We start from the raw sequence: 7,172 nt of genomic DNA, 5'->3' as shown, positions 1-7,172 counted from the left end.
GTGCCTACCAGGCTCACAACTTGAACTTACTATCCTAGGCTCTGCATTGAGCATTAGCAGGCTAGGATTTTAATGCTCAAATGTGAAAAACACTGCAACTGAAGAGCTTCGTCATGCTGACACCCATGTTCAATGAGAAGCACTCAGATGCTACAGTGACGAGAACTTATACAGCACGGAATTTGTTTGCTCTAGTGCAGTGCCCAGGTGCAGATATTACAAACATCACCCTCACAATTGGCAGTCTCAACTGAGCGGATAAGTGTCGAATGGGCCATGGAGGCAGAACTACCTCTTCCCCTGGAGAGGAGGTCCTTCCAGGATGGTGCTGACATCTGTTGGAAAGACAAAAAACAGTCCGCAGAGCATTGCAGAAGGCCCAACTGGAACAGCTGTCCTGACCAAATACAGATCCAGAGCCATACGTTCATCTAAGGTGCGCAACTGTTCTGCTGAAAATGTCTGCAGCGCTGAATGCAACCAGATAAACCAGAGCTTCTAGGGAGACAGCATGGCCGGATGGCTAAGATACTGGGCTAGCAGTCAAGATGCCTGGATTCTAATCCTGCCTCTGCTAGTGATCACTGGCAAGTCACTTGACTTCTTTGTGCCTCAGTTTCCTCATCTGTAAAATGGAGATAATGATACCCTGGTTTGCGACCTATGGCTGCAGACTTCATTAAAAGAGCTCGCTCTCAAGTGTTTATAGCCGTGTTATTACGCTGACATGCTGAGCTCCTGCACAGCTCTGGCTTTGTGCTCCTCCTACTGAGATGCTATTTCAGTCCACAAACGACAGAATCAGAGGAGGCGTAGCACTTGGAGTCAGGCTGGGAAGACAGAACAGGACAGACATCAGCATGAACATACTGATGCTTTGGGCCGCTCTCCTTTGTTTCAGATGGGATTTCTGAATGGAGGGCAGAGAACTCCCACCCACGGAACAGCGGAGGGAGCCCTGCAAACAGAATGAACACACACAAGGCAAACGCATGGTATGTTTTAACATGTGCGCTGTTGAATAACAGCATGAGAAAGGATCACTTCACTAGCAAACTGTGTGCAGACTGGGGCAAGTTGCTCCCCACACTCCTATCCCCATGACAGAGCAAACCTCTGAACCATGTGTAGGCTACAGCTTCCATTCCTGGTAGCATGGATTGTGCTGCACCAGTGCAGTAAAACGCCACGTTTTCCCAGCACAAGTCACACCCAATGGTGCATATTTTGAGTGATGGTTGTGGAGGTGGGTCTAGCCCCCTTTTCACACCTATATTCTCCAGGATGGCAGCTCCTGCATCAGATCCATCAACACCGAGGCAATGGCTCGCTAAGCTGTCTTCAGGGATGCGTTGTGCTGGAGGAACAGAGCAAAGCAGCCCCGAAGCACCACAGAATCAGGCCCAACACATTCATGCACGTAGTGCCAAAGGCACAGAAATCAAGCCACCAATAGGTTTCCAATACCCCGTAGCGCTGGTCCCACTAACTAGCTCTTGCGCTTGTCATCAGATGACTGCAAAGAGCTTTAGCACAGATGACTGGGGAAAAGGGAACAAGTGGCAAGTATTTTGTTTCAAACCATTTGTCTTTTTTGGGAAACTTGGAAAATACAAAGAAGTTAAAAATTTCAAAGTTTTGAAATTCCAGCAATTTCGAGGAGCTCTACGCTGGGTTGTAAAATTGAAGTGGGATATCTGTGCATGCGAGAGAGAGAGAGGAGATTCTGTAAAAATGCCATCAAGGTTTGTCCTATTTTTATCAAAATATCATTGACATTCGAAACCATTCAACCCCCTCTATGCTTTGCAAGGGGACAATCACATTAGCTGCATAGTACAGATGGAGAAAATGACGCAGACAGAAGTGACTTGTCCAAGGACTCATAGCAAGCCAGGGAAAGAACTCCATAAGATGCAGGCAGACCAGGTGCCAGCTCATGACAAGGCCACTGGCCCTCACTGAGCACTGATAATGCATAGCTGCAAACCAGTTTGGCTCGCCCGTGTGTTAGCATGGTAAAAAGAGACAACAGACTTATAAGAATGGCTTTTGTGTTTAGACTTTATGAAATGCTTGTAAGATGCTGCATTTATTAATCTTACTTACAATATCTATATCCCATGTGTTATAAGGTAATATTTAAGTGCTTGCTCTGTAACTATAAAAACATTGGCAGTATTTCTAAGCATAAGCAAGGGATCCCCAAGCTGCTTGGCTTGGGTTAGCCACATATGCATATTATAGCAGTTGCTATCACCTTTTGGAACGTCAGACTGCATCTCATTTGTGTGTGTGTGTTACCTGCTTTAGCCTTGTAAAGAACTCTCTTGTTTCTTTTTCTTCGTTAATCAATCTTTAGTTAGTTTATTACAAGATTGCCTACCAGTGCTGTCTTTGGTTAGAGATCTGAGGTAAATGACTGGTCCTTTGGGACTGGCAGTAACTGAATGATTGTTGTGATTTTTGCTGTAAGGGACCCTCTATCACAAAGATAGGCTTGCCTGCATGGCAAGATAGTCCCCCGGGACACTCCAATCTGTCTGTGACTCCATGGTAAGGCGGTTATAGTGCCTGAGGAGTTCACACTTGTTACTTGCTTGATGAAATCTAAGTACAGAACTCACAGGGGTTTGTGAGCCTCTCCAGACAGCATGACACTGAGAACAGAACATTTCCCTGATTCCCATTCCTCTTCTTTAACCACTAGCCTATGCTGCACCTCCTGGCTTTGAAATGACCTTATCCAAGAACTTCTCCCTCGAAGAGTCTAATGACATTTTCCCCTTTTAAATCAAGTTATTTCTTGTGTTTCTTCTGGCATCCCTAAAGAGGAAAGGAGTTCTAGAGTTTTGAACCAGCTCTTTACAATAGGAGGTTTTCATCTGGGAATTTTACTAAACCATTATAGAAAACACTAATGGGAAGATAACATTAGTACCCAGAAATGTAGTTACTTTGCAGCACTCATCATTTTAACATTGCTGTGTATTTCTACCGCTGTGCCCACATCTGCATTAAATTCTCAAAGGGCCCAATAGTTTTCATTTGTGCATTACAATAAGCCATTCATGTTTGCGAAAAGCCCACCTGGGTTTTGCACAAGCGGGCGCATCAGCTTTGAAGGCTGAGCTTATTAGCTGCAAGGCTTGATAGTTAGACTCTCCAACCAGTCTTTTTTATGAGCATCCATTCTTGCTTTGATGTCCGGGTGACAGCACGTCCCAGGTAATGTTTCACAGAGCACATACCATGGTGATGGGATTCAAGTCTGGTGACCTGGAATGGACATAAAAAGCTGAAGTTGGAAAGGTGTCCTATTTACAGCCCTTCCTAGCCACATGGCCACAAAAACCACCATAAATTCTAAAGAGGAGCAGGCTTTTCTTCTGTCACTTACTGACATCAGCGGGGGGGGATTTTAGATCCCACTAATTTCCTGTCTGGAGATGAGCTATGCCAGAACACAGGCAGCGTCTAAGAAAAGGGTCTGCATTGAGTTCGGCATATGCAGAACATACAGTCAAACAAGGGGAAGGTCCTTTGTGTCAGGGTGTTAATGCTGGAAGAATCCTTGCTGTTGGAAACGCTAAGCAGTCTGCTACTAAAGGCGAGGCTCCAGGTGAGGAAGGGAAGCCTACATAGCCTCCAGCTAATAACCATCCGCATGTCTGGCTTGATTCCAGGGAGACGTGTAATTCTGCTACTGCTGCTGGGCCTATATCCCCCGGGAGAACGGGCAGGGCTGGGGGTGGCATTTCCGCTCCATCTCCAGCAGGAAGGGGCACTTCTGGCAATGCTGATTTGTTCTGATATGGCGGCAAGCTGCCAGGAAGCAATGGGAGGCCGTTATCCCTGTGTGGTTGCCAGATTTGGATAAAGCAACGTACTCTGTGGCTGGCATGACGAAGGCTCTCCAGTTGTTTGGGGCGTCCCCAAAGAGTGCCTTGTAAATGCAGATCAGCCCCACAGCCTTCACCACAATGATTATAACAAGGAGCTCAGTGGGGTATTTATGTATGTATGTATGCCCCTCTGATCTTCTCGTTATAATCATTGTGGTGATACCTTTATCAATAAGTGGGGTAAAACAATTCAGGGTTTTATTGATTGTGTCCCCTCAAGTACATCATTTGCAATATTTGCTACTTGGCTTTCAAAGGGTTGGGCCACACATTGTTGGTATTAGTTTCTCTCTGTGAATGTTTCCTCTCCCTATTACGGTCTGTATCACAGGTTAGAGAGTCAGCTGTCCAGCCCCTAGTATGTCTTTAACAATATGGAGCCTGATCATTCAGTTACAGCTGCTCAAGTTTTGGATACTCTACCCCAGTGAAGGCTATGGGGCTGATCTGCATTTACAAGGCACTCGTCAGGGACATCCCACACAACCAGAGAGCCTTTGTCATGCCAGAGAACATTTGATATATATATAAAACTTGTAAGGCTGCGTAGAGCTTTTTATTATTGTTTACATCTAAATCACATAAGTGATTATGGATATATATATCCATCCCCATCCCTATATTATTTTTTACATTTGGCAACAGTGCACTTACGCGATTTAGATGTAAACAATAATAAAAAGCTCTAAGCAATTACAATTAATTAGACTTATGGTAACATAATAATGAGCCTCGGCAGGATTAAATGTACATATGTAGGTAACACATTAACTCACCCAGCTGGCACCATGAAACAATCAGACAGGTAAGAAAACAAAAAAACCCAGCCAGCCAGGAAATCAAAGCAGCAAAAGGGTTAATGCAAACCACCCCCAGGAAAATACCTTTGATCTGTGCCCAAAAGGTCATCAAGTGCAGGCTCGCTGGGACCAGGTTATGGTCTTGGTCATGGTCGCAGAGTCAGTCAGGTCCCTGCATATGAGATCTACATGGGCAGACAATTGTGTCCTCAGCCAGGAGTCCTCTGCTGCTCTTAGGAATGGGAGTGGGGAAGCTGTGGGTTTTAAACAAAGGAAATGTGGTTGCAGAGCCACAAAAATTGGCAGGGGGGCTCAGGGTGAGAACTTCTTACAACTCACTTTCTATGAAACTGATTAGTTTTCAAGTTGCTGGGGTCCCTTTAGCCCCACAGCAGAGAGTTAACAGAGTCACCGACACGTGTCATTATCACACAGGTGCAAGGACTGTTCTAGAGTTCAGATCTGGAGGGAGATGTTGAATGTAAACTCAAAGCAGCCTGGGTTTAGACTTTCAAGTCTCAATCTGGTTCACTTCTGCTGGAGCTGGTAAGGGTGGTGTGCTGCTGAAACCGTCAGTCCACTTTTATAGTCCTTGTTGATTGTGGCTAGATTCTCTCTGGTCTCCAAGTTAAGAACCTCCCCTTCCCTGTAATAGACTGCTGGGTCTGCAGTGTGGGGGATGCTGTCCTTACAGAGCAATGTCCTAGTCGGATGTGAAGGACTTACCATTATCAATAGGAGCCAAGACCAATGTGCAGAAAGTGGATGCCCATGCATTGGTTCTAGCTTTCACACATGAAGGCCATTTGGTGGTAACTGTGCATGTGATCAGAGACTTAGATATTTGTGCCCAGGGCAACTACACACTTTGCTCTCACAAATGTAAAACCAGCACATGCAAGCTTTGGTGAGAGGGTTGTAGCGCCAACGGCTGTATATTTAGATCACAGTATTTTGGCTACCATTTGTCAGCTACGCTGAGTGCAAACACTCTACCTCTGCTGGCTTATTCTCCTTTGTTCCTTACTGTCAAGGTCTGCAGATTTAAAGATGCAATTTAATTATTTCTGATTTAATCATGTATAATGCACCTCAATTTGATTCCATAATGTCATCTATTCACCAACGAGCACCGTCATGTTGGACTCACGCTCGGCATCTGTTCCCACAGGGCTAGCTGAAGGTAAGGTTCCCCAAAACAGATACATGTTAAATTCTAGAGTGCAATGGTGGACCATAACAAAACTCCCCATCTCACTGGCAGGTCTATTTCACCAGCCAGTCTGTGCTCCCTGCACCTGCAGGAGATGTCTCTGGCAAACACCGTACCGCGTGGAGTTCTGCGCTCCAGGAGCTCGCCGCACAGCAGTGCGCAGGCAGGCCGTGACTAGAAAGACCCACTCAGAAGCTGTTCCAGCCATTGGACTATTAGAGCATCCATAAAGCAGCACCGCAGCTGCTCTGTGGCCCCTCCCTCCATCGTCACAGCCCCACCCAGAATCCAGCCCAGCTGGATTGGCCCCCGTGCAACTGTCTCCAATTATGGAGTGGTGGTTGGCCAATTCTGATGAGACTCCTGCGTCCGTCCACTTCTCTGCCCCCCATCACCATAGTGTCTGAGCACCTGCCAGTCGCGAATGTATTTATCCTCATCCCTGGGAGGTCAGGAACTCCCACTGAACAGAGGGGGAACCAAGGCACAGAGAGACAAGGTGACTTGCCCAGGGTCACACAGGCAGCCTGTGGGGGAAGCAGGGAAGTGAACTCAGGTCTCCTGAGGCCCAGGCCAGTACCCTTAGCACTGGACCATCCTGCCAGGCCTTTTCCACCCAACAATGGGTAGGTGGGATGTGCCTGTGTGTACAGAGGGTCTTCCGGACATAAATAATCCCTAGGTAAAAAAGAAAGCAGAGACATAGTCCCCTCTCTTTAAACAGCAGTCAGCTACAGCTAGGTACCCAGCCTGGCCCAAATCTAGCCTTCAGTTAAACCATCTTAGCTGGAGCATCTGCTCCCCCTCCCCACCCTCAACCCCCTCCAACCGCATCCCCAAAAGACTAACACCTTTGGTTTCCATGGCAGCATGATTTTCAATGAGCATCCTTCGAGTCCTAACCAGAATGAAAGCGCTTCATTAATGCATACAGGACACAGTGACATCTCCCAAGGGCAACAACATCCTTCCCCCGAAAACTAGCACCTTCTGCCCATGTTATTTTATTTTAACAAATGCATCCGAGCCAGCAGCGCTCACTTCCTTCCAGCACTGATGGGAGCAGGGCTCGTCGAGACACACGCAGCACTCGCTGATTGGCGGAGTTTGCTCGGAGCTAATCAAGAAGGGTTTTTGTTGTTGTTGTTTTTTAAAGAAAAAGGGAAGTTGATGAATAAAAATTGCTGCTGAACCGGAGAAGGAGGAGAAGGATGATAACGTTTCCCCAAACCACACTTCCAGAGGCAGCAATTT

The 7,172-nt window shown here is 46.6% G+C and overlaps 1 long non-coding RNA gene across 2 annotated transcripts in view; it reads right to left on the bottom strand.

Moving 5' to 3' along the window:
• Nucleotides 1-3,646: 3,646 nt before the first annotated feature.
• The window catches only part of LOC122462072, a 37,173-nt gene continuing 33,647 nt past the window's right edge, over nucleotides 3,647-7,172 (bottom strand). For both annotated transcript variants that reach the window (XR_006284415.1, XR_006284414.1), the window contains 2 exons: nucleotides 4,790-4,959; nucleotides 3,647-3,825 (listed from right to left, as the gene is read on the bottom strand). This is a non-coding gene — a long non-coding RNA (uncharacterized LOC122462072). The remainder of the gene's footprint in view (nucleotides 3,826-4,789; nucleotides 4,960-7,172) is intronic.

The sequence above is a fragment of the Chelonia mydas genome, chromosome 10 (genome assembly GCF_015237465.2).
Source record: "Chelonia mydas isolate rCheMyd1 chromosome 10, rCheMyd1.pri.v2, whole genome shotgun sequence".
NCBI classification, from domain to species: Eukaryota; Metazoa; Chordata; order Testudines; family Cheloniidae; genus Chelonia; species Chelonia mydas.
This window is presented reverse-complemented; position numbering and strand designations above follow the sequence as displayed.